The 25,592-nt window shown below is 48.2% G+C and overlaps 1 pseudogene; it reads right to left on the bottom strand.

The window, feature by feature from the left end:
- Window positions 1-2,487: 2,487 nt before the first annotated feature.
- The window catches only part of LOC132533978 (NADP-dependent malic enzyme, mitochondrial-like), a 36,858-nt pseudogene continuing 13,753 nt past the window's right edge, over window positions 2,488-25,592 (bottom strand).

Consider the following 25,592-nt stretch of genomic DNA (forward strand, 5'->3'; position numbering starts at 1 on the left):
CCCCAGATCCCCTGGGACTAGTCCAGCACCACTGTCAACCTCACAGCCCTGATACCAGGACAGATGGAGAGGGTGCTCCCAGCCTAACTCTGGATTATGCATCTATCCCCACCCCCACCCCACACCAGACCACTCTCATCCTTCCCACTAAACTCCCCTATCTGCCAGTCTAAACCCCTCCCCTCAAGACTCCCCATTCCTCTATTCCAGCCCATCCCCATCCCACCCCTCCCCCACTCAAATTCCACACCCCCTCACTCTACTCCTCCCTGAACCCACCCCCTCCCCACTCCAACCCTCTCCCATTCCAATCCCTCTCCCCCACTTTATCCCTCCCACAACCCACTCCTTCCCACTTCATGCCCTCCCCCATTCCACTCATTCTCCCCCACTCTAACCCTCCCCCAAATCACCCCTCCCCACTTTACTGTGTCCCCCATTCCACTCACTCTCCAACATTCTACCCCTCCTCCAACCCACTCCCTTCTCAAATCCACCTTTCTCCCCCCACTCCAACTGTCCCCATTCCACCTCACTCCACCAAACTCCTTCCCCCCACTCCACCCGTTCCCCTCAGTCCACTCCAACCCCTCTTGTCCACCAGTGCAGCCTCCTGTCCTCCAAGCTCACCCATATCACTTAATTCCAGGGCAGCTGAGGAGGGGGACCCCAGCCTTACCCCCTAGCTGTGCAGTGCTGTCTTCATTCTCATGCCCTTGGCACCCAGTCCATGCTCCCCACAGCATCTGCCAAAGAAGCTGGGGAAGAGGCACCCAGCCTCACCTAGCCTGGGGTGTATTCCTGCTTGTGCATGTACCCTCCTTGTGTGTCACCCCCGTCCTTTTCTAAAAAAGTACAACCTCCTCTTGGAAATTATGTTAAAATAATAAAGCATTTCTATGTGCCTGCTTGCTCTTAATCTTTTTTTTTTCTCATCAAGACTTAACCACTATGGGCTGACTTTTTGAGAGACAGAAGCAGCACTGAATTTCCCTCAATTCTGTGGTTGTCAGGTTTGAACCAGGGCCATGCACATGACAAAGCAGCACACTGTTCTACTAAGCTATTTTTCTAGTTCATAGTTTTTTTATCTAATGTGGTGCCTTGTTCCAGGAGGAAACCAAGGGCCTCATGCCTGCTCATTGTGACTGAGCTACCTTCCCGGACAATCTGTAAGTCTGTATTTTTAGAGAGAAGACAAGATCAAAGTACTGTCCCACCATCCATGGAGCCCCATCCAGGGCTTCAGCACTCCAGGCAATTCTTTCAGACAGAGGGAGAGCAGGAAAGACCCCAGCAGGGCAGCTTCCTCCAGTGTGGTAGGGGTTGGGCTCTAGCCAGGGCTAAGTGTAGGGCCAAGCAGGCCTCTGTTCAGGGAAGCTTTTCTGCCAGCCCTCCACTGGCCTTTGTCCAGGGTGCTCCCATTTAGTGGTAGGTCTCCAACTTTGGGCCTCCTATATCAAGGCTTTATCACAGCCCCCTCCTGGGTCCCTGCTTGTAACAGCTTTCTGTAGCTAAAGGCAAGAAGCCCAAGGCCCTGTGCTAGTGTAACTCCATTGCTCAGAGGCCTCCAGCTTCAAATGTTTTACTGTGTCCAGAGGGGGAGAGAGACTAAAGTTACCCTAGCACTGTTCCCCTGACCATGAAGCTCCCCAACCCTTTTACCATTCATGGTGCTCCCATGTGGTACTGGGGTTCGAACCCAAGGCCTTAGTATGAAGAGCTATGTTCTGCCTCTCTCCTCCAGAACAGTTACTTGTGAATCTGATCATGCCTCCCCAAGCCTGGACTTTTCTGAAGGAATGAATGTTCTGGAACAACCCCCAACCCCCATGAATCTTTAGCCCGAATCCAGGAGTCATGGGACAGAGCTATGCTTTGGGGACACTACACTGAGTGTCAGCACACTGGGAGATATGGAGAGACTAAGACCTGGGCCAAAGGGGCCTGTTGTGGCTGACAGATGGCAGTGTGGCTCTAGGCAGAGCAGGCAGCAGGGGTTTCCTGAGTGTCTGCTTCCTGTGTCATGCAGTGACATCACTGGCACACTCGATGTCAAGGATTAAACTCAGGATCTCATGCTTGTGACTCGTGTATTTTAGTTACTGCTCCACCACTCTGCTCTCTCATTGCTTAGCTGCATGCCCTGAACCACTCTCCTCCTGGCCAAGTGACTCCCCACACCACACTTCTCTCCCCACCAGCAGTCATGGGCACTGCCAGGGCCGAGGTCCAGGTGGGGCTTTTAGATTTCTCACAAGCTTAGGTTCAGGGCTGGCAACAGGAAGTCTGGAGAAATCCTTAAGCCAGATGTGGAGGGAGGTTCTAAAAATATGGGCATTTAGGGCCTGTGGGACAAGATGCCTCTGGGCTTCTGCTCTTGCACAGAGAGTTTAGGGATAGACAGTGATAAGAACAGCCATCAGAGGTCATCTGTATTGTGGGTGTCCCTCCCTTGCCCCTGCCCCCAGCCCTGCAGAAATGGCATCAGACCATCTGTCCACTCATGGCTTCCTTAGGCCAGGTATAGCTGTCCAGTGAGAAGGAGTCATAGTCAGGAGTGTAGACCAGGGAGCAAACAAACACCTCCTTGTCCAAAGGTTCTGGGTAGTAAGTGTCCAGGTTGTGCTTGTAGGCATATGTGAGGACCTGTGAGATGGTGGGGATGAAGGATGAAGGGCCTTTAGTGTGCCCCTAAGGAGGGCAACAGGTAGGGGAGCAGGGACAGTTAGGAGGACTATATACTATGAAGCTCCTCAATTCTAGGAAATGAAAAAACACAAACAGTAATATGGGGCCAGGTAAAAGTGCAATCATTGTAATGTGCAGTGACCAGGGCTCAGGCTCCCAGTCCCCATCTGCAGGGGACACGCTGCACATGTGATAGAGCAGTGCTGCAGGTGTCTCTCTGTCTCCATCTCCCTCTTCCCTCTCAATTTCGCATTCTATCCAATAAATATTACAAATATTAAAAATGACTTGGGAAATAAATACTACAGGTATTTTCATAGCAGCACTATTTGTATCAACCCAAGTTTCAAAGCAACCAGATGCCCAATGACAGATGAGTCGCTAAGAAAGTGGAGCACTGGTGGGACACTGATCAGCTGTTAAAAATGACAAGGTCATCTCCTTTGCCTCATGTGGATGGAACTTGAAGAAATCATGTGAAGTGAGATCAGCCCCAAATAGAAGGATGAATAATGGATGTTGTCACTCACAGGCTGATCTTAACAGTCAAGGACAGAAAGGGAAAACAAGTAAAATTGAACTGAGTTTCATGTATTGCACAAAAACAGCAAAGGATTTTTGGGAAGGAGGCAGCAAAAGGAGGTGAGCCACCACCTGGCACCTCTGATTTATGTTTATGGCTTGGGCTCTCAGGTTCCATTTCTGGTTCCATACAGTCTTCTGTGTATACACGTGTGCATTCACACATATGTGCATACATAAGATGCACATGTATACACATGTGCAGCCATGTCTTCACATACCTGTGTGTGCACAAACATAAGTGGGAGCCCTGGGTGAGAGCATGGTTGACAGGAAGCAAGGAGGGTTTAGCCCAGGCAGCACATTCCCAGCATCCTCTGCACCATTCTCCCCTCCTCCCTCAAGCCACAGAGAAGGCCACTTGCCTCTCTGCCAGTGTCACAGGGCAGAGGTCCTCACCTTGATGGCGATTCTCAGAGACACATCTCTGATGGAACTGAGGGGCAGATATAGCTGAGGGGCAACAACTCACGGAAAGTCTGAACTTCACCCACTCAAGTAGGAAGGCCTGGAAGCTTCTTCACAGTCTGGGTGCCAGTAGCTAACCCCCTCCAGTCTCCCAGACTCCCGTATCTCCAAACTCAGTGGCCAGTCACCTAACTCAAGTTGGACGTGCTAAGATCAACCCAGTCTGGAAAAGAGAAATTTCCCATGAGTGGTCATCCCACTTCCGGTTATCTTGTCCATCTCCAAAACTCTCTCCCTTTACACTGTCTGAACTGGAAGACGCTTTGAAGAGGGTTAAACCGGGAACAGCTGCTGGCTATGATAACATAACCCCAGAACTCATTCTTAACCTGGGCCCCGCTGCAAAGAAGTGGCTCACTTCATTCCTCTCCCACATCTTGGAATCTGAGTCTATGACCAAAGTTTGGCGTCGTACGAAGGAAATAGCGGTTTTGAAACCAAAGAAAGACCCAAAACTGGCCACCAGCTATAGACCAATTTCTCTCCTCTCTGTGTGTTACAAACTCCTTGAGAGGCTGCTTCTGTCACGTATTTCTCACCTTACAGAGAAATTCCTATCACCTGCCTAAGCTGGTTTCCGCCCAGAAAGATCTACCTGCGAACAAGCCCTGGCCCTCTCAACTTACATTGAAAATGTATTCCAGAAGAATTTAAAGACGGGTGCTGTCTTTGTTGATCTCACAGCAGCCTATGACACGGTCTGGCACCGTGGTCTCCTAGTCAAGATCTCAAGATGCCTGCCTCCATGGGTTGCCAACATTATATCGTTTCTTCTCCAAAACAGAAGATTCCAGGTGCATCTGGGTGACAAGTCTAGCAGATGGAGGCTTGTCTCAAGTGGCCTCCCCCAGGGCTCTGTTCTGGCTCCTACGCTATTTAAAATTTACATCAATGACCTCCCAGAAACTTCTTCAAGGAAGTTTATCTACGCCGATGACATCTGCTGTGCAACTCAGGCATCCAAGTTCGACATCCTCGAGGAAACACTCACGAAAGACATGTCTCTGATATCTGATTACTGTAAAAAATTGCGACTAATCCCTAGCACTGCAAAAACGGTATCATCTGTTTTCCATCTACACCATGCCTCGGCTTCAAGTGAGCTTAATGTGCAGCTAGGCGATACGAGAATCCGGCATGAAGCCCAGCCAGTCTATCTTGGCGTTACTCTCGATCGCACTCTGTCATTTCACAAACATCTCATAAAAACTGCAGCAAAGGTGGGCGCAAGGAATAACATCATTGCAAGACTGGCCAGCTCCTCATGGGGCGTGAGCGCTACCACACTACAATCATCATCTCTGGCATTATGCTATTCCACTGCAGAATACTGTGCCCCAGTATGGTTCCGTAGCCCCCATGTCTATTTGGTCGATTCCAAATTATATTCCTCCATGAGGATAATTTCTGGAACCATCCGTTCCACCCTGGTTCCATGGCTGCCAGTTCTTAGCAACATCGGCCCGCCAGATATTCATCGGGATGCGCCATCATCTAAGTTCATTTCCCCCGTCTATGCTCGACCAGACCTGCCAATATACGGGGATATCTTCGCCCACCCTGTCCAACGCTTGACGTCTCGTCACCCAATCTGGTCCCCTACGCCTACACTGAACTTCTCTGTTCCAGACTCTTGGAAACAGAGTTTTCAGTCAGCTGAGGTAAAGAACAAACACCTCATCACAGACCCCTGCAAGTGTCAACCCGGCTTTGACCTAGCATGTTATGATTGGGCCCTCCTCAGTTGCTATCGAACAGGCCATGGCCAGTGCGCCGCTATGTTCCATTGCTGGGGAGCCAGAGACGACCCGAACTGCCCCTGCGGCTACAGACAGACTATGACCCACATAGTCAATGACTGCCACCTCTACAGATTCATAGGAGGTCTCCAAACTCTACATCAGGCTCAACCTGACGTTGTTGACTCATTACAGAAGAAGGGCAAACGCTAGAAGAAGAAGAAGAGACACATCTCTGATGGAGCTGAGGGGCGGATATAATCTCCCCTGCAACAGGTGCTGCTCAGACACCTCCTGGGAAATTTCTTGGGGGGGTCGGTGAGGTTGGGAAGGGGAGGAGGGAGTGGGAAGAGAGAAATAAGCTGAGTTTGGCCATTTCCAGAACAAAGGCAAAGTCTGAGCCTTGGCTTCTGGGGGGGGGGAGTGTTTGGGGGAGGTTGGCACTGAATAAACTCTCAGAAACACTCAGCATCACTCACTACAACAGGGAGACACTCCAGCAGTTGAGTACAGGCCCCCCAAGCCTGAGGGTGCGCCTTGCATGTGCCAGAGCTGAGCAGTCTCTCTCCCCCTCTCTTCCTCTCCCCCACCATCAAAATAAATATTTAGTCAAATATAGCTGGTCTTATGAATGCCCAGAGTTGTCCAGAAAAAAAATCCATGAAGCACGTCCAGTGCAAAGTCTTCTAAGAATGGAAGCAGACTAAATGCCCATCAAGAAATGGTGGACTGAGCAAGTTCCAAGATATATATTCCATGGAATACTACTCTATGACCAAAAAAAAACTTGACATTATGACCTTTGGGACAACATGGATGGAATTAGAGGTGATTATGCTTAGTGAAATAAATAAGATAGAAGATATCTATCAGATGGTTTCCCTCATAAGTGAAATCTAGAGAGTGGGTACAGATGAACTTGAAAAGAGGAGGAGGATAAGAAAGAGGAGGAGGAATAGTAGTAGGAGGAGAAGCAGCACCTGAAGCAGCAGATTTTGTAAGACTTGTGAGAACTATGGTGGTTATCTTTGGGAGGTGGAAGGGTGGGGATACAGAACTTTGGTGATGAGCGTGGTGTGAAACTATACACTGTAAAATCTTATAATTTACTATTAATCAGAAATTTTAAAAAGTGGGAAAAAAATCTTCTGGGGCCAAGGAGACAGCAAGCATAGTGCTTCAAAAGACTTTCCTGCCTGAGGCTCTGAGATCCCAGGTTCCATCCCTGCCCACCACCATCAACCAAAGCTGAGCAGTGTTCCATAATGAGCAAATCAATTCAAACCAACACACAAACTACAGTGACTATATCAGGGCCGGGAGTTAACTCACCTGGGAACATAGGGGCTTTCCCAGATGTGAAACCCAGTCCAGGCCCAGCTCCCACAGCACGGGGGAAAGGGGAAGCTTTGGGGCTATGGGGCCTCTCCCCTCTCCCTCCTTTATCTGAAAAAGTTAGCCCAATGTGCTGAAGCTGGTGACAAGAACAGAAAGGACCTTCATGTCCACACTTTACCTGGAGGGGTATCCACCCCCTTTTTCTGAGTTGGGACAGATACTCAGACATGCACCCTACCTTTGCTTCTGGAAAGTTTCTGTGGGCTTCCCCAGCAGGTGGCCTACCTCTGCAGTGAGGAGGAAGAGCTCATCAGGGATGTTCCACACATCACCTGCGATGACACCCAATGCCAACCCTGGGAACACGTAAGCGTTGTTGCCCTGCCCAGGCATCAAGGTGTGGCCATCTTCCAGGGTCATGCACTCAAAGGGGCTGCTGCTGGAAAAGATGCCCCAGCAATGGGGTGGGGCTAGGGGGACAGAGCTGGGAGCCCCTTGCTAGGTCCTAGAACCTGCCTATCTCAGCCTGCCCACCTACCTGCCCTCCAGCTGCCCACCTGCCTGCCCATTCACCTGTCCACTTGGACACCCACCCACTTGCCTGCCAGCCCCACTGCTCTTGGGCCATGTCCATGGCTCCTCCAGGCTCCCAGGCCCCATCGTCATCTTCCCCTGGAGAGCTCGTCTGCCCACCTGGTAAGGGCCTGCTGACCTGGGTGGCATGGTAGCACTGCTCAGCTGTGCACTTGGCCCTGCTGGTGGGGTTGCTCAGGGCGAAGATGATGGGACGCTCGTGGAAGGAGGCCGTGTCCCTGAGGAGTTGCTCTGTGAAGGCACCAGCCATGACTGCCACACCTGGGAGCCGGCACACGAGGGAGGAGTCACAGCTAGATTATTTGATCTTGGCCAGTATAGCTAAATGTGTTAATTACTACTATTGCTACTGCTATTGCTAATGCTACTGCTACTGCTACTACTACGGCTTCTGGTGACACCAGGCTTGACCCTGGGACCTCAGAGCCTCAGGCATGGAAGGTATCTGAGCCCTTCTGGAAGCCTCAGTGCTCTGGCTTTGGAACAGGGTGGGGAACACTGTCACATGCGATACCACCTACACCCCAGTCAATCCCCTCCATGTAATATCTGAGAGAGAGGTGAGAAAGACAGAGAGATAAAGACACCATGGCATCACCCTATTATCCATGGAGCTCTCCTGGTGGCAGGATACCAGGGCTTGAACCCAGGGTCAGGTGACTCAAACTCTCTCTTCTCAGTCCAATCCTATAATACTATAATATTTTATTTTATTTTATTTTATTTTTTGCCATCAGGGTTCTTGTTGGGACTCTATGTCTGCACAGCTCCACCGCTCCCAGTGGCCCCCTTTCCCCTATTTCCTCCAAAGAGAAACACAGAGGGAAGGGGGGCACTGCAGAATAGCTCCACCTTTGAGAAGCTCCCCTCCTGTAGCAGCTCCCTTTGGTGACATGGGACTTGAACTCAGGCCTTCAAGTCTGGTCACATGTGTACTCTGCCAGGAGGGCTCCTGCTGTCCCCATAGTCCCAAGACTTTTACCCTGTAGCTGCTCAACAAAAGCTGTGGCCTGAGCAGAGAGAGCTTTGCCAGCATGGAGTCTCAATACCTCCGAGCCTGGCCGACCCTCCTACCTATGATGGTTATGGGCTTCACCTGCTGCACCACCTCCTCCAAGGAGCCCATCTCAGCACAGTCCTGGGCAAAAGTCTCTTTTTCAGGGCTCAGATGGCTCCTCCCCTGCAAAGACAGAAAGAAAGGGTGTAGCTGTGAGGAACCTGGGGAGAGTTGCTGCATTTGAGCCACAGAGAGTACTCTGTACTTCTTTCTGAGAGAGAGAAATAGAGAAAGAGAGAGAGAGAAATTCACACACACACACACACACACACACACACACACACACACACACACACACATGGAAGGGGAGCCATCACAGCACCAAAGCTCTCAGTACAGCGACACCCTCCCATGTGGTGCTAGGGTTTGAATGTGATTCAAGTGCATGGCAAGGCACACACCCCGCCCACTGAAATATATGGCTCTTGGATGCAGGTGTCCATGGTTCTTATACTTTAATGTTATTATTATTATTATTATTATTATTATTATACCCAGCATTGTTATTGCCCAGGCTCAGTACTTACATAACTCCACTACTCTTGGTGGTCTCTATTTCCTTTTTCCTTTCTTTCCTTCTCCCCTCTTCTCCTTTTCTTTACTTTTCTTTTTTCTCCCCTTCTTTTATAGAGACAGAGAGTGACAGAAAGGGAGTAAGGAGAGACATCTTAAGCCTGTTCTGCTATTCGGGAAATTTTTCATTTGCAGGTCAGGACCAGGCACTTGAACCCAGGTTCTCACAAATGGGAACGTGTGTGCTCTACTGTCGCGTCTCTGGCAGGGTGCTCTACTGTCGCGTCTCTGGCGGGGGGGAAAGGTAACGGACCAGTTCTTTCTCGCTCACGACAGGGGTGACATGAAGTAAAAGACACCAGGGAGCTCTCCAGCGTGCTCATAACTCGTTTATTAGCAAGGTGGACATGAGTTAAATAGAAAACCAAACAAAGGGAATTATTGAAATATGTCAGAAATTACAGGTTTCTTAAAGGCCGGCTTGGCCCTATCGTAGGGGGCTGGTATCACAGGAATTGATGAGATACAAGACAGTTATTCTCCATGATGCAGCAACTTAATAATCTAAGGGTATTTGAGAGAAGCATAGGGGTTAAACCAGAAGGGTGAGACAGAGAGAAGATGGATATCAAAAAGCCATATAGTTTGGAATTTCTCTTGTCTGGGGTCTGAGGTGTGTGATGAAGTGTGTTCTTCTGTGATCAGAAGGTAACATTGAATAAGTGAATCTGCAGCCATGTGGCCTGCAGTTAATAGAGGGTAGTATTGGGGTTTCTGTGGGCCTGAGAGTCAAGAAGGAAAGAACTAAGTCTGAGTTTCCCCCCTTTTGCTCATCTCAGTTGAGAGAGACTTACCAAGAGGTTATCTTCTCAGACCTCCATCCAAGGACAGGGGTGGTTCTCCCTAAGCTCTATCAGGTTTACACATAGTCCCAACACTCTACCAGATGTGCCACCTCCTAGCCCCGGTATTTACATTTTCAGCTCTGACCTTTGAACAGTTTTGTGGGTCCCTCTCCCCAGTTTTCTAAGCTAGTGGAATCTGGGGCTTGAGTTCAGGCTCTAAGTGACATCTGAGTGGGGTCACTCTGTGCTGCAGGGTAATTACATTTCTCTCTGTTTCTCTCTCCTTTTTCCCCTTTCTGTTTCTCTCTATCTCTTCCTCTCTACATAAAAAAGCAGCCAGAACTAATGAAGCAGTGTAGGAACTGAGCCCCAATGGTAACCCTGGTGGCAAAATCAATCAAGCCATCAATCCAAATAAAGAGCAGGCCCTGCCCTCCTCCTCCTCCTCTCTCTCCTGCCTGCCAGACTTGCCTCCTCACAGATGAGCACCCCATCTCCAGCTACTGTAAGATACCCCATGTCTTGCCCCCAGGCCAACCCACCTTGACAATGAGTCCCCTGGAGTCCACCATCCAGATCTTCTTGGTGGCCTCAGCCGCAGGGATGCCTTCCTGCTCCAGGGCCATGACCAGGAGGTGAGTGATGCCCAGGGCAGCCTGGGGGTGCCACACAGTACAGGCTCAGACCCAGGGAGGTAGCAGCCAGCCCTCCTCCCTCCACACCTGGGGGACGCAGGGATCCTCAAATGAGGGAGGATGCAAAAAGCCCACAGGTCTGGAGGTTCCTCCAATGCAGTGCCCGTGCACATGGCAAAGGAGTGCAGTGTCCAGATGAGGCATTGTGCCAGGCTGCCTCTAGGCTTCTCCATTTCCTGGCAGTACCTACCTCCCCAGCGGAAGATGAACACATGGCTAGAGAGCCGGCCGGCTTCTGGTGACCCACAGAGCCACAAGGATCCCAGCCACTGCCAGGGAGGCTGTGCCTGTGACAGAGCAGAGTGGGCTCAGCTACTTGGTGGGGGTAGGGGGTGCCCCATATGTCCAGCTGGCTCCCAGAGAGACCGAGGAAGACCTAAGTAGCAGTCTGTTATGTAAAGACAGAAGCTGCTGTGTAGCCCTCCCACTCAGAAGCAAACACAGGAATGGACCAGATCAAATAATGATAATCTTGTGGATGTTAAAGCCAATGAATGGGAACCAGAAGGGAAGAGAGGCTCTTTGGGGAGAGGTAGGAAATCAGGGTCAAGGGATGCTGATTTTCTTTCTCCCAACATCCTACCCTCCAAACACACACACCAGCCCTTTATATTGATTTGCTGTGTGGGGACTCAAGCACAGTCTTTGGCCTACATTTTATGCCTAGTGGATCACCAGGGCCTAACACTACTGCAGACAGGGGAGAATAGATTTGAACATGAATTTACAGCTTGGTTTGCATCGCATGTATATTGTCTGGGGGCCTAGTAGTAGGAGGTCTCTTGGGCTCATGAAATCATATTCAACTCAAAGAAACTTCCAAGGCCAAGTCAGGGAGTCACAAATCTGAACTCACAGATCTTATGACACAAAAGATAGATATCTTTCCCTGAATGACGAGAGGCCCTCGAAATCCAGCAAAGAAGTCTCTGGTCCCCTTTTTGAATAGGTATTTCCCGCCAACCGTCTTTAATATTAATTTCTTGGAGTATAAAGATGTGTTTCTGCCAACCTGATGATTTTTGAGCGCCTGTAAATCTTCCCTAGAAGAATTCCAGGGTTTCCTCAGCCTGGGAACCTATTTCAGCGCAGCCTTCTGCCTCTCAGAGGAGGGATTGTGCTCTGACCAGCAGATGGCTCAAAGACCATCAGCAGAACAGCCTCAAGGCTGGGCCTTGGTCCTGGGAGTGGAATGTTCTCTCTGGTGGCTGGAATCTGATTAACCTTGATAGTATCCACTGCCACCTTGCTTCCTGCTCTACTGCACACAGTTTGCTCCCCCAGGTCACCAAATATACTTTTCCTAGACCTCTGAGCAGCACCTTGACCTTTGAACATTGGTACTCTCTACCCCAGCAGTGTATGTGGCTTCCTGAGCCCCCCAACACCTTGGCTGCCTTGCTGGCTTTGGGTGTTCTCCCTGGGGTGCCATTGGAAGCTCCCTTTGGAGGAAAAAGTTACTCCCCCCACAACACACAGTTCAGCCCAGAACCTCAAAGGCTGAACAACAAGTCTTGAGCTCTACAACAGAAGGTTTGTTTTTTTCTCCAACATTGACTTTCATGGGGGTTGGGGGTGGCTCTTGGGTGACATATTAAGGACTTAGAAAGGGGGGATCAGAAGTTGGCTCACCCTGTAGAGTGTACACATTACCATATATAAGGTCCTGGGTTCAAGTCCCCCAGCCACCCTAAGGGAGCTTCTGCAGAGGGGTGGGGGCTTCTCAAGTGGTGGAACAGTACTGTGGTATCTCTCCTTCCCTTGAAGTCTTTCATTCTCCATCTCAAGGCAAAAAATGGTCATTGGGAGTAGTGGAGTCAGGCAGACACTGAACCCCAGTGATAACCCTGGTGACAAAGAGAGAGAGAGAGAGAGAGACCATAGCACCTCCAGTGTGTGGGGGCTGGGCTCAAACCTGGGTTGTGCACAGGAGAAAGGAGTGCACTATCTGAATGAGCTGTTGTGCCTGTCTCCTTCAAAGCCTCCCACCTTAACCATGTTTCTTTCAAATATGTATATTTATTTCATATATATGTAGTCTATCTTTCTTGCTAACATTTATTTTTTATTTACTTTATTTATTTTATCTGGTAGAGCAGAGAGAAACTGAGAGGGGGGAGGTAGAGAGAACCTCCAGCACTGCTTCACCACCTACGAAGCTTTCCCCTTGCAGGTAGCAACAGATTGAGGACTTGAACTTGGGTCCTTGCGCATGATAATAAAGCCCTTAACGAGGTACACCACCACCCAGGCCCCAATACTTCATATATCTGTATGTGTGTATTTCAAATATGTATATTCAAGAGGGATTTCATTATTTATCCATTTATTTTTTAAACAAAGCACTGCTCAGTTCAAACTTATGGTTCTGCTGGGATTCTACCTGTACCTCAGAGGCTCAGGAGTGAAAGCCTTTTTGCAAAACAACTGCAATGTCTTTTCAGGATGCTAAGCCCCAGATTCTTGGTCACCTGACAAACCCTTCAGACCAACTAGGGAATGAGGGCTGAATAGTGGGCCAATGTGGCCTCCAGTTTAACCATTTATTGTAGAAGGTGGGCTTGTTGGATGCTAGCCATAGTGACTGGCCAGCTGTCCCTGTGGGCCCATTGTCAGCTCCGTGTCATTAAGTTGGGTCACTTAATGGAAGCCACAAGTGGCCACTGGGAGGCATAAAAGTGATGGGACCGGGTGTGCCCTCACTCCCATCTACCCCCATGGACACAGGGACCAGGGCAAAACCAGGGAAGACCAGGTGGGCTTCCCTCTCCCCAGCCTAGTGTGGAGTTGCTGGACTCCAGCAAGGACTCTCTTATCACCACCTCCTTTTTGGTGTCTTCTGGGACATTCCTGGTCTCAGACAGACCAGCAATAGTTCCCAGAGTCGTAGCCACGTATTTCCTCCTAAATTCTGAAGAGAGTCTACCCAAGGATGCAGGACCCAGGCACCCACCCCACCTCCCAACCCCAACCCCTGGACTGCTTTACTTGGCCTGCTCTGACTCAGCATGACAGCAGCTCTGCCAGAGCCAGAGGGAAAGGCAGGGGCAGCAGGTGCAGCATGCTCTTACACTGGGCTGGCAGTGAGCAGGACTGTTCCCCAGAGAGTCCTTTCCCTGTGGGGTGTCCTCTATCTGCAGTCACAGGCCCATGTGTTGGCTGTGGGGACAGCTTTCTAGTCCCCACTGTTGAGGGCCCCTGGACACAGTCTGGACCCTCCTGGGCACTTCCAATGCAGAACGTGCTTGACAGTGTCTGCTAGCAGCCCCTCCCGTCCCCTGTGGTCTTCAAGGCCACCAGAAAGGGGACCCACTACTCACACTTCATCATTCCCTGTAAATGTAAACATGAAGGACATCTGGTTGAGAGAGAGAGAGAGAGAGAGAGAGAGAGAGAGAGAGAGAGACATCTGCCATACTGCTTTAGTACTCATGAAGCTTCCTGCAGCAGATGAGGACTGGGGGCTTGAACTTGGGTCCTTGAGCATGATAACCTGTATGATCTACTAGCCATGCCACCATATGATCCCCATATATTAGCATTTTAAACATTTACTGTATCTGCCTCAGGTCTTTGTTAGCTACTTCTTGTGGAGAGAGGCTGAAACTGTGGCTCACAAAGGTGCTCTGTCCTAGTCCAGTTTGCACTTGCTGGTTGCATTATTTAGAATGCCCTTTACATGTTTCATTGCATTTTTTGCCACCAGTGTTCTTGATAGGGCTCAATACCTACTATATATATATATATATACATATATATATATATGATAGACATCAAGAGACAGAGAGATTAAGAGTGAGAGAGATAGAAAGAGGAGAGACACCATAACACTGCTCCATTGCTCATGAAGCTTCCCTCTTGTAGGTTATCCCATGTGGTGTCCAGAGGCTAGACCCTGCGACCTTGTACACAGTCACAGATATATGCAGTCATGTAATACTCATCTCCCTGGATGCAGCCATGGTCTCCAAGGTCTAGACCAGGGAGCAGTGGTTTAGCAAAGCCCCAGAACTCTCTCCCAGGTCACAGTGAAACCTGAGCCATGAGGCAGTGGAGCCCCAGTAGCACGCTGGCAGCAGGTGGTCCTGTGTGAGGGAGTCAGTCCTAGATACTCAGTCCCAAGGCAGAACCTACCTTGCATGTCATCATTTAACATGCAGTACTTGTTTCAGTACTTGTTTAGCAGAAGGTAGGCATTGGCATTGGTGATGCCCTCAAACTGGACATGGCAGTGGATTCCGTATCTGAGTGGAGAAGTCAGTGAGCGTATATGCTACTATGCAAGAGGTCCTGGGTTTGAACCTCAGCCACAACATGGGGGCACCAGTGGAGGGGGGAGTGGCTTCACAAGTAATGGACCAGCGCTGTGATTTCTCTTCTCCTCTCTGTGTCTCTCCTCTCTATCTCTCTGTCACTCACCCTTTATCTAGAGGAAAGAAAAATAAATGGCTTCTGGGAGCTATGGAGCTGTGCAGGCACTGAGCCCCAGCAATGAGTTGAAAGGGTGACATACCGAAAGGGATAGAGAGCTAGAGAAGGGGAGACACCTCCACAGCACTGCTCCTCTGCACAGGAAGTGTCCCCCCTGCAGGTGCTCACAGATAGTGGCTTGGGATTCAAACCAGGGTCCTCTGGCCTTATAACATACGCACTCTACCAGACAAGCCCCATAGTGCCTTGTTGCTCCCTGTTTTTTGTTGGGGGTCAGGCATAAAACAGAAAGAAACAGCACTGGTCCACCAGGCATAAAATTCCCCTGGTGTTGGGATGCACCCATGTGGTGCTGGGATTTGAACCCAGCACTTTCAGCTACTCCCAGCTCCTTGAAGAGTCCCTGAAGAGCCACTGAGACACGCAGTTCATTCAGTTCCTCATCCTGTGTCGGGGGGCTCTGCTCCAAGAGAAGCCAGAGCACTGTGGGCAGCGCTGGCTTATTTAGGCCAGAGGACAACCTCTGTGGGCATTTCTGGATGACATCCCTCTGGCTCTTCTCCACACATCCACCACACTCCTGCCCCTTTGAGCCTCAGCCTCATGTGTCCTCTTCAGCATACTCGTCCCTTCAGGTACATTTTCAGCTCCTTTTTCTGGATCTTTCTTTTTGGTTCCAAGTATGTGTGTGTAGCTGGTTGATGGGATTTGGGGCAAGACAGAGTGAGCAACTCACTGGCCTTAGCTGGACTTCCCTGGGCAGTTCTCCGCAAAGTGAGGGCACCATCATTCCAGGGCAGAGATGTCCCCTCATTAATCTTACAGCCAGCATCCACAGGACCTGCTCACTTACTCAACCTGGCCCCAGGTAGGGGTGAGGTATCCTAAATGCTAGAACCTTCTGTGGGAAGGACACATTTCCCCTCCACTCATAACATCCTATAGCCTGCCTCCAGTCAGAACAGCTCAGGCCTGGAGGTTTCCCTCTTTGGACTTTAGATGCTGGGTTCCCTCCCCCATGTGTTTCAGTAACCACTCACCTCCAAACCCCACACACACTCACCATTGATGGCCCTGATTGTCCCTGAGTTCAAAGGTGAGGCAGTCTCCATTCCTCATCCCCCCTGAGCACTCCCCCACCTCAGTTTGTTCTCAGAGCCCCTTCCTGCCCCACAACATCACAGGGGCTTGTGTCTCTCACTTGTGGGTGACTGCATCCATGAACTCGTCCAGCATCTGGTCTTAATCCTAATCTTCCCCATGTACATGCTCCTGCCACAGGCTATGTACAGGGGGTCACCCAGCAGCTCCTGGGGCAGACAGACAGACTGACAGACTATTCAGGATGGCAGCCCAGTGGGAAGGATGGATGTGGGGTTGGGAGGTGATGATCTGTGCTGAAGGGGCCTGGGGGCTAAGCTTCCAGCCTAGGGGGCTACTCTGCACCTCCAAGCCAGCTCAGTTATTTGTTTCTTTGTTTAAATTTTGACACAGCATTGGTTTCGGAGCTCGGTTCCTGCACAACAAAACTGCTGGTTCCAGCAATCAATTGTTTTTCTTCCTTTTTGTAATTTATAACTTCATTTTTTTATTTATTGCTGGATAGAGACAGAGAGAAATTGAAAGGGGAGAGGGAGATAGAGAAGGAAAGAGACAGAGACACACATGCAGCTTTACTTCAGTACTTGTGATGTTTTGCCCCTGCAGGTGGGGACCAGGGGCTTGAACCCAGAACCTTGCACACTGCAGTGTGTGCTAAACCAGGGGCACCACTGCCTGCCTCTCTCCACAACTGTTTTTCTTTTAGATACAGGTTCAGAGGTAGAGAGAGTCAGACAGAAGAGAGACACTGGAGTACAGCTTCTAACGTTTGCCTCCCCTCCACACCTGCAGGATCTTTCTTCTCCTTTCTCCTTTTATTTCTTCCTTCCTTCCTTCATTTCTTTCTCTCTGTGTCTCTCTCTCTCTGTCTCTCTCTCTCTCTTTCTTCCTTCTTTCTTTTCTCTCTTTCTATCTCCCCTTCAACACTGCTTAGCTCTGGTTTATGGTGTGATTGGGGGTTGAACCTGTGACCTCAGAGCCTCAGGCAGGAAAGTATTTGTGTAGAATCCCTGTGCTATCCCTCCCAGCCTTATGTTTCTAAGAATTTATCGTAAGAAGATAATCAGGATGGAACACAAACACTGATCCATAGATACTCAGTGCTAGAACCAGGTTTCTATTTGCCAGGAGATGAGAAACTTCCTGAGTCCGGTTGTGGGAGGGAATTTCCTTATGGAACTCTGGATACACCCAGCATCCAATCAAATGACATCTTTGGGCGGGGAGGCAAAGGAGACAGCTTAATAGTAATACCAAAAACACCCCATGCCTGAGTCTCCAAGGTCACAGGTTCAATCCTTAGCCATTGCTGATTGGTGCCCTGGTAAAACAATCAAACAGACAGACAGACAAGCAAACAAACAGCTGAATTCTAGTGGCTGGGAAAGGTATCTTTGGACTTAAGGATGGCTTTGGTGGAAAAAAGACTGAAGAAAAGAGTCTAGAATGGGAACCACTATGCTACTTTCACCATTTCTCTCCATGTTCTCCATGACTTTAGCTTTTTGGAACCAGGACTAAGGCATGCACAATTTCATTGCCCAGGACCAAGTTTTTCAGAGAGGGAGAGAGAGAGACAGAGAGAGAGAGAGAGAGGAATGAGAAGGAGGAGGTGGTGAAGGAGGAGAAAAGATACCACAGCACCTGAATTTCCCTTAGTGCCAAGCATCCCTGTTTGGTGTGGGGGCTCACACCTGGGCCAGGCCCTTGTCTTACTTGGTCTGGCTTCTTTTCCTGATTCCTTTTAATTTGATGTTTTATTAGTGACTTAATAGTGTGCTACAAAATTATAGGATAATAGAGATCTAATTCCATACCATCCCTACCACCAGAGTTATGTGTTTCCATCCATCTACTGCAGAAATTACCATAGTTCTGAGGTCATAGGTGTGGGTTGAGTATATATTTCTCTCTCTCTCTCTCTCTCTCTCTCTCTCTCTCTCTGTGTGTGTGTGTGTGTGTGTGTGTGTATGTGTGTGTGTGTCTATATATGTGTGTATGTAGTTTTATTTTTTGCCCACTTTTATTCATTTCTATTATTTATTCACTTCCTTTCTAAGTCACATTTACACCTATTACTTTTTCCAAATGTCCTTCCTTTTCCCTCTTTTCTCCCAGAGAAGCAAAACAGTACCTGACTTCCTCTGTTTTTTGAGATTCTCTTCCCTCTCAGTGATGGTATAGAAATAAAGATTCTTGGTGACAAACATTTCAGATCCCAGTGGAATTCAGGTCATCTTCCCTTAACATTTGCCCCCTCTGGGAGTATGAACCAAAATTCTTTTGGGGAGACAGAACAAAGGAGTTCTGGCTTCTGTAACTACTTCATTGCTGGACACATATGTTGCCTGGCCTGGCATCTACATATGTTGCCTGACCTGGCATCTCTCTCTTTCTGCCTGTGTGTCTCTCTCTATCCTTCTCCTGTGTGGCCTGTGCAGAGGAGGTGCCCTGAGGCAGAAGCATCCCTGCCCTTGTGACCCAGATTGGGAGCATTATCTGGTTGTTGGTGCCCATATCCAGCATCACAGGCAGACACTGGTGTGGGTAGACACCCCCGTCATGCTGTGTATAGTGCCAGTTTGCCCACAGGGATGCCCAAGCCATAGCTTCCCAGGTCCCCCAAGCCAAGGATGTGTTCACCACCACAGCCTGCAAGACAGGGGAGTGCTCCTGCAGAGGTCCTTCTCTGGATGCCAGCCTATCTGAGCCAGCGTGGTCCTCTGTCCCCTCGACTCCCCTCTGAGGGTTTTTGGTTGCTGCAGGCTCAGTGGAGGGAACCCATCTGTCATCATCCTTCAGAGAAGCCAAGGTTACCATGCACCAGGATATGGGTTCAGACCCTTAGCCCCTGATATCCCTGGAAGCCTTGCTCTGGCCCACTCTCCCTCTGTCAGGCCTTTCCCTGCGTAGCTATGACAGGTGTGTGAGCCTGTCATAACTGGGACAGGTGTGTTGACTCTTCCTTTTAGTGCTGTGGTGGCTTTCTTTCTGGTCCAGGCTGAAAGGACCCAGTACACCACAAAGCAACAGCACAGAAGAGAAGAAACCTACCTTAATGTCATCCTTAGGCCAGGAGTTGAGCATGGTGGCAATGTGGCCCTTGTCATGAATGGTGATGAACAGCCCACTAGAAGAGACACAGCCACAGTCACCAGAGGGCACCAGAACCCAGGCATGCACATCACCATACTGTTCTCAGGCCTGGCTAGAGGTTATCATTTAGGAAGCCACATCTTGAGTGCAAACAGCCTCCCACTAGACTGTTTATTCTGTAGGGCCAGAAAATACCTGTCTTCTCACTGGTGCCACCCCCATAGCCTACCCTATAATCACCCTCCACAGGGCACTTGTGAGCTTTCTGGATCCAGGACACTAACATACACACAAGTGCACCGGTCTGCATCTTTTCTTATGTTTCTGTTTGTATTTTTGTTTTGAGTGAATAAAGCCTCTGGACATATGATCAGAGTCACCTCAAAATGAGAATGACATGGATAAAATGTGCCAGGGGCATGACCTAGCAGTCCATAAATGAGGATGGAGGAGGGTTACTTTTGCTAGAGAGTGATACTATAGCCAGATATTTCCTGCGAACCCCTCGGAGGAACTGGATCCAGCTAACTGACATGTGGAAACCCTAATCCCAGTGATCTTACTTAGAAATTGGGTTTTTCTGAAAGCAGAAGTACATTAGAGTTTGCAGTGAGTACCTCCCTAGCACTTCCTCTGCACTATTCCAAGCTTGGGATCCATGATTTCTCAACAAATTGTTGGCTTCGTATGTTAACTCTCTTTTCAATCACCAGGTTCCAGATGCCACCAGGATGCTGGCCAGGCTTCCCTGGATTGAAGACCCCACCAATGTGTCCTGGAGCTCTGCTTCCCCAGAGACACACCTTACTAGGGAAACAGAGAGGCAGACTGGGAGTATGGACCGACCAGTCAACGCCCATGTTCAGCGGGGAAGCAATTACAGAAGCCAGACCCCCTTCTGCAACCCTCAACGACCCTGGGTCCATGCTCCCAGAGGGCTAGAGAATGGGAAAGTTATCATGGGAGGGGGTGGGTTATGGAGATTGGGTGGTGGGAATTGTGTGAAGTTGTACCCCTCCTACCTTATGTTTTTGTTCATTAATCCTTTCTTAAATAAAAAATTAAAAAAAAAGAAATTGGGTTTTTGCCGACACATTCAAGGTAAGAGGCACTGTCATCTAGTCTATTGGTTGTCTCCTGAGAAGAGGGGAAGAGAGAGACTCACAGGTAGAAATGGACATGTAGTGATGATGGCAGACTGGGTGAATGCAGCAGAATCCACAATAAACAGGGACTAGGCTTACTTGTGAAGTTCAGAAGCTACAGAGACAAGACAGGACACCCCCATAGCTTTTAGAAAGCTCATGACCCTACCATTACCTTCATTCCAGGATGCAAGCCTCCAGCAGTGAGATGAGACATTTCACTGTTTGAAGCCACAAGTTTCTGATGTATTTTTCAGAAACAAGATACTGAGGAATCAAACTCATGCATGTGCTCTGCCTCTGAGCCAGCTCTGTAGTCCATCCCCCACCACAAGCAATTTTCCTGGGAGAAATCATGGTTTACAGGACAGTTACTGACACCTGAGGACAGTTTCTTATCTCCTTGTGATAGGTGGAGATCTTGATGGCCAACAGACATGTGAATAAACGTTTAGTCACTGGTTATCAGAGAAATGCAAGTAAGAACAACAAAGAGATGCCAGCTGTGAGGATGTCAGACATCAGAAAGGACAGAAACACCAAGTGCTAGCAAGGGGATGGGGAGAAGGAAAGCCTTCTATACAGCTGGGAGAATGCAAATCCAAGCCCTGTGGGAAGCAGTTTGGAGATTCTTTTGATTCTTCTTATCTTTCTTTTTATAAATCTTTTTAATCATTTTATTGGGGGATAATGGTGTACACTATAGTTGTTGACACATATAAAATAAACCAGGCTCCGTGTAATGTGTGTGCTCTACCAGGTGTGCCCCCACCCAGCCCCTGTAGTCTCTTCAGAACACTAGAAACAGATATGTCCTCTGATCTATCAGTTCCTTTCCTAGGGATCTAGCTAAAGAACACAGAAACACCAGCTCCAAAGAGATCTTTATACACATATATGTTGGTATGCTTCTAGTTCTGCTTCTGGGATCTAGTTCTGCTTCTGTTACATTGCTTGACATTGTGGTCTATTTACATAGTCTTTTCTGTTATATTGCTTTGGTCTCACTCTCCCCCACTGGGAGATTTGGTTTAGCCCTTGCTAGTTTCTTCCTTCTCCCCATGCCCTTTCCTATGTACTTCCTGAGTTCCACGCTTCCTCTGGAGGAGAAAGATGGAGGAGCACATTTCCCGCTCATAAATAAAGATTAGACTGCATTCTCAGCTCAGCCGTGTGTTTCTGGTGGTCTGTTACCCAACCGTGAAGCCAGCCCCGGCGAAAACAACACATATATTCACAGCTGCATAGTTTGTAATTGCATAGATGTCAATGACAGTTGAGTGGCTAGAAAAGCTGTGGTCTATTTACAAAATGGAATACTGCTCATGCATGCGACCCAATTTTTACTATATATTTGAGAGAGAGAGAGAGAGAGAGAGAGAGAAGGAGAGTATGTGTGGGGGAGGGTAAAGTCATGCCCTGCTACTCATGAATCCCTTTTGTCTCTGTCCATGGTGCTGTTGTGTAGTGTTGGGGATCAAACCCAGAGCCTCATGCTTGGAGGCATATGCTCTCCCTGTGGATCCACCTTTCTGGCCAGAGTTTTGGGCATTTTGTTGTGGTAACTTTAGGAAGTGAATACAACAACCATGTGGCAGCTATGAGCAGAGGCACCCACAGTTTCCCCTCTTTCTTCTCTTATCACTCTTTCCTTCTTTTTGATAGAGATGAGAGAGAGATCATGAGGAAAAGTGATAGAGATAAGTAGGAAGGGAGGGAGGCAGAGCAAGATACTTAGACGAGAGCCTATAGCACTATTGCACCACCGATGAAGCTTCCCCATGCAGGTGGGGACTGGGGTTATGAACTCAAGTGCTGGCATATGGTGCATTTCTTAGAATCTGGTCTGCTGAGATTTCATAAGGGGAATTACAGGCAATGCTATCTCCACCCAAAAGAGGCCTGTTAATCACAGCAGCATCTGAAGTTTCCATCAGGAGCCAGAAAAAAACTCTCAACTTTCAGAATGAAGTTACATGAGAGGAAAAAGAAACCAAGACCATTCCACTTAGGAGAATGTAAATGTCCCTTAGGCCTTATCTAAGCCTGCAAAGGAGTGAGTGACCCCTAGAACTCTCCTCAAATAGAATTAGACAAGAGAGACTGACAAAACCCACTCAAACAGAAAACATTGGACTGGGATTCTTGACATTGGGTCAAACACAAAAGGAAAACTTAATGAAATCGGGGGGTGGTGGGGAGGGGTGTGTCTGTATCTTCAACTCTGCAACAAAGGCTCTCTGTTGCTGACAAAAACCTCCATTCCACACATTTTTTGGCAAAAGGGAACCTGTCCTCTTAGAACCAGTGAGGAAATGTTTTTAATGCCTGAGAGTCAGAGGGCCCTGTAGAAATATTGCTTCCCTGCTCAGCCATGTGTCCCTGGTCATCTGTCTCCCTCTACAAAGCTAGCCCAGCATACTGGTGCCGTGAACTTTCACTGACACCACACCACCACAAACCAGAGTTATTCAGTATACTGGTAAAATAATAATAATGATGATGATGATGATGATGATGATGATGATGATGATGATAAACAGAGATACACCTGAAGCACTGCTTCACTACTTGTGAAGTTTTCCTCCTACAGGTGGGGACCAGGGGCTTAAACCTTTGTTTGTGTGCACTGTAATGTGTGTTCTTAACCAAGTGTGCCATTGCCTGGTCCCTGGGTGTGAGTTATTCACTTTTTTTTCTTTTTAAAATGTATTTACTTATAAAATGGAAACACTGACAATACCATAGGATAAGAGGAATACTATTCCCACCACTAGATCTCTATATCCCATCCCCCTCATAGCTTTCCTATTCTTTAACCCCATGGGAATATGGACCCAGGGTCACCATGGGGTGCAGAAGGTAGAAGGTCCGGCTTCTGTAATTGCTTCCCCACTGAACATGAACGTTGAGAGGTTGATCCATACTCCCAGCCTGTCTTTCTCTTTCCCTATTAGGGCAGGGCTCTGAGGAAGTGGAGCTCCTGGGAATTACTCTTAAAACAGTAATCCCTTTAGAAGTAGATCTCTGGAAATCAGGTGGTAGCACAGCGGGTTAAGTGCATGTGGCACAAAGTGCAAGGACTGTCATACTGGCTTCCCACCTGTATAGGAGTCACTTTACAGGTGTGAAGCAGGTCTACATATGTCTGTCTCTCTCTTTCCCTATGTGTCTTCCCCTCCTCTCTCAATTTCTTTCTGTTTTATCTAACGATGATGTCAATAACAACATTAATAACTACAACAACAATTGAAAACAAAAACAGCAAGAGCAACAAAAGGGAAAATAAATAAATAAAATATAAAAAATTAAAAAAGAAGATACGTCTCTGTTAACACAGAAGAAGCTAAAACAGGTTTCTTGACATTTTGATGCTTTATTCCTTCCTGAAATGTGCAAACATTATCTACTACTTTAGCGGCTTTGGTCCTAAGGTGCTATTTTTTTTCTTGCAAGAGAAAATGAAGTCAAATTCTAAGGATTATGGGGGAATGTTTCCAGCTCTTCTCCTTGGAGAGAATAAGGTGTGCAAACAGCTGGAGAAGAAACATGTTGTGCTCATGCAGACAAGCGAATGCTCATTGAAAAGCTGACAGGATCTTATCACAGCCAATGGCACAGTTTATAAGCAACAGAAGAATCAGAAAGGCTCCCAAAGATGAAAATTTCTGCTTAACCTGACACCCCAGCCCAAACATCAGATGACTTCAGCATTTGAAAAAATCCTCATTTGGCAACTCCCAGATGCTTCCATCTAGAGTAGGGGAGGTCAATGTGGTTTCAGCTGTTATGTGACAACCATAAAAAGTGACAAGAAAACTCAGAATGAGTTACAAAGGGTTTTCTTTTTCTACTGTAATGTTTATGACTCCAAAAATAATAATAGCAGAGGCTTTGAATACCCCCTTCCCATCTCAAGAAGTCACACTTAACATGTCACAACATTCTTTCAAAGCTATGCTGTAGACCCCCTCACACCACCACTTTATAAAATAAGAAAACATGTAGAAAGCCTGAACATAATATGGACCTTTGGGCATTATGCCTTTTGGAACACAGCTCTGCTCTAACATGAGTTTCTGGTTTATCCAAAGCAAGTATTCCTTATACATAAGAGCCTGCAATTGGTATGTTTCTGACCCAGTGGGCCACTCAAATAGGTGACTTATGTGTAAGTATGAATGAGACAGTGAGAGAAAAAGACCCTACTGGCTTGTTTTTTACAAAGTGGACCAGGATTACTTTTGTCCTCTTAGTCATTCATGTTTGTGTTTTGTGCCTCAGTTTTTTGTTTTCTATTTTTATTATTTGTTGAGGGGTGAAACAGGTGTGGGGAGATGCTCTCAAGACCCACTGAGGCAGCAGCTTGGGAGCCAAGGTTAAACTGCTTTCCTCCACACCCAGAGTCCCATTTCACACTGTCATTAAAGGGGCAGTTTTCCATGCAGAGGTCTGAGGACAATCTTGAAGTTATTTGTGAGTGGAGGGAGGGCTCTTCCCACTTTAATTTATCTCAGAAGCTTGGCTAGACAGAGCTCACAGACTCCTGGTGCCAAGAACTAGAGTTTTAAGGAGAACAGAGTGAAGTACTTAGTGAGGAGAGAAGGAAACATATGTCCTGGTCACAGGAAGCCAAACTTAGAGACAACAAAATGTGTGGAACTGGGAGTCTGAGAGGTCCCCTGCTCAGAGGTCATCAGTGATGGTGTGGAAAGGAATAGTACAGGGCAGTGGAGGGGTGGGGAAGGAGCATGGTGGTGGTAGTGATGGGGTAGTAGTAACAGGTAGGAACAGAGATCCAAAGATGAGTGACAGTGACACAGAGAGAAGACATAGCTTGTAAGTCACTAGCAGCCAATGAATCTGTCTGTTCCATGCTTATGCCCAGGTAGAACCACAGGGATAAACAGAAATAGCCAGGGAAGGACAGACACTGGGGCAGGTGGCCAGAGGTGAAGATGTTTGGGAGGACTTGAAAAAGGAAGCAAGAGTTTGTATGAAGGAGGGGAAAAACCAAGCTAATTGATTGGTCATGTGGTATCTGCCAGTTACTGAAAGAGAATACTAGAACATGTATACTTGGATATGTAGAAACTGAGAGGGAGAGAGGGATAGAGAGGGCTAGAGAAAGAAAAACATTTGCAGTACTACTTTATGACTTGTGCAGGTTGGGACCACCGTGAGCTTGAGCCTGGATCCATGCACCTGGTAATGTGTGTGCTCAGTGGGTGCACTACTGCTTGGCCCCAGTGAAAGTGCTCTTAAGTCAGGATGAAGTGGACCATGACCTTCGTTCC

This window comes from Erinaceus europaeus, chromosome 17 (genome assembly GCF_950295315.1).
Source record: "Erinaceus europaeus chromosome 17, mEriEur2.1, whole genome shotgun sequence".
Taxonomy (NCBI): Eukaryota; Metazoa; Chordata; class Mammalia; order Eulipotyphla; family Erinaceidae; genus Erinaceus; species Erinaceus europaeus.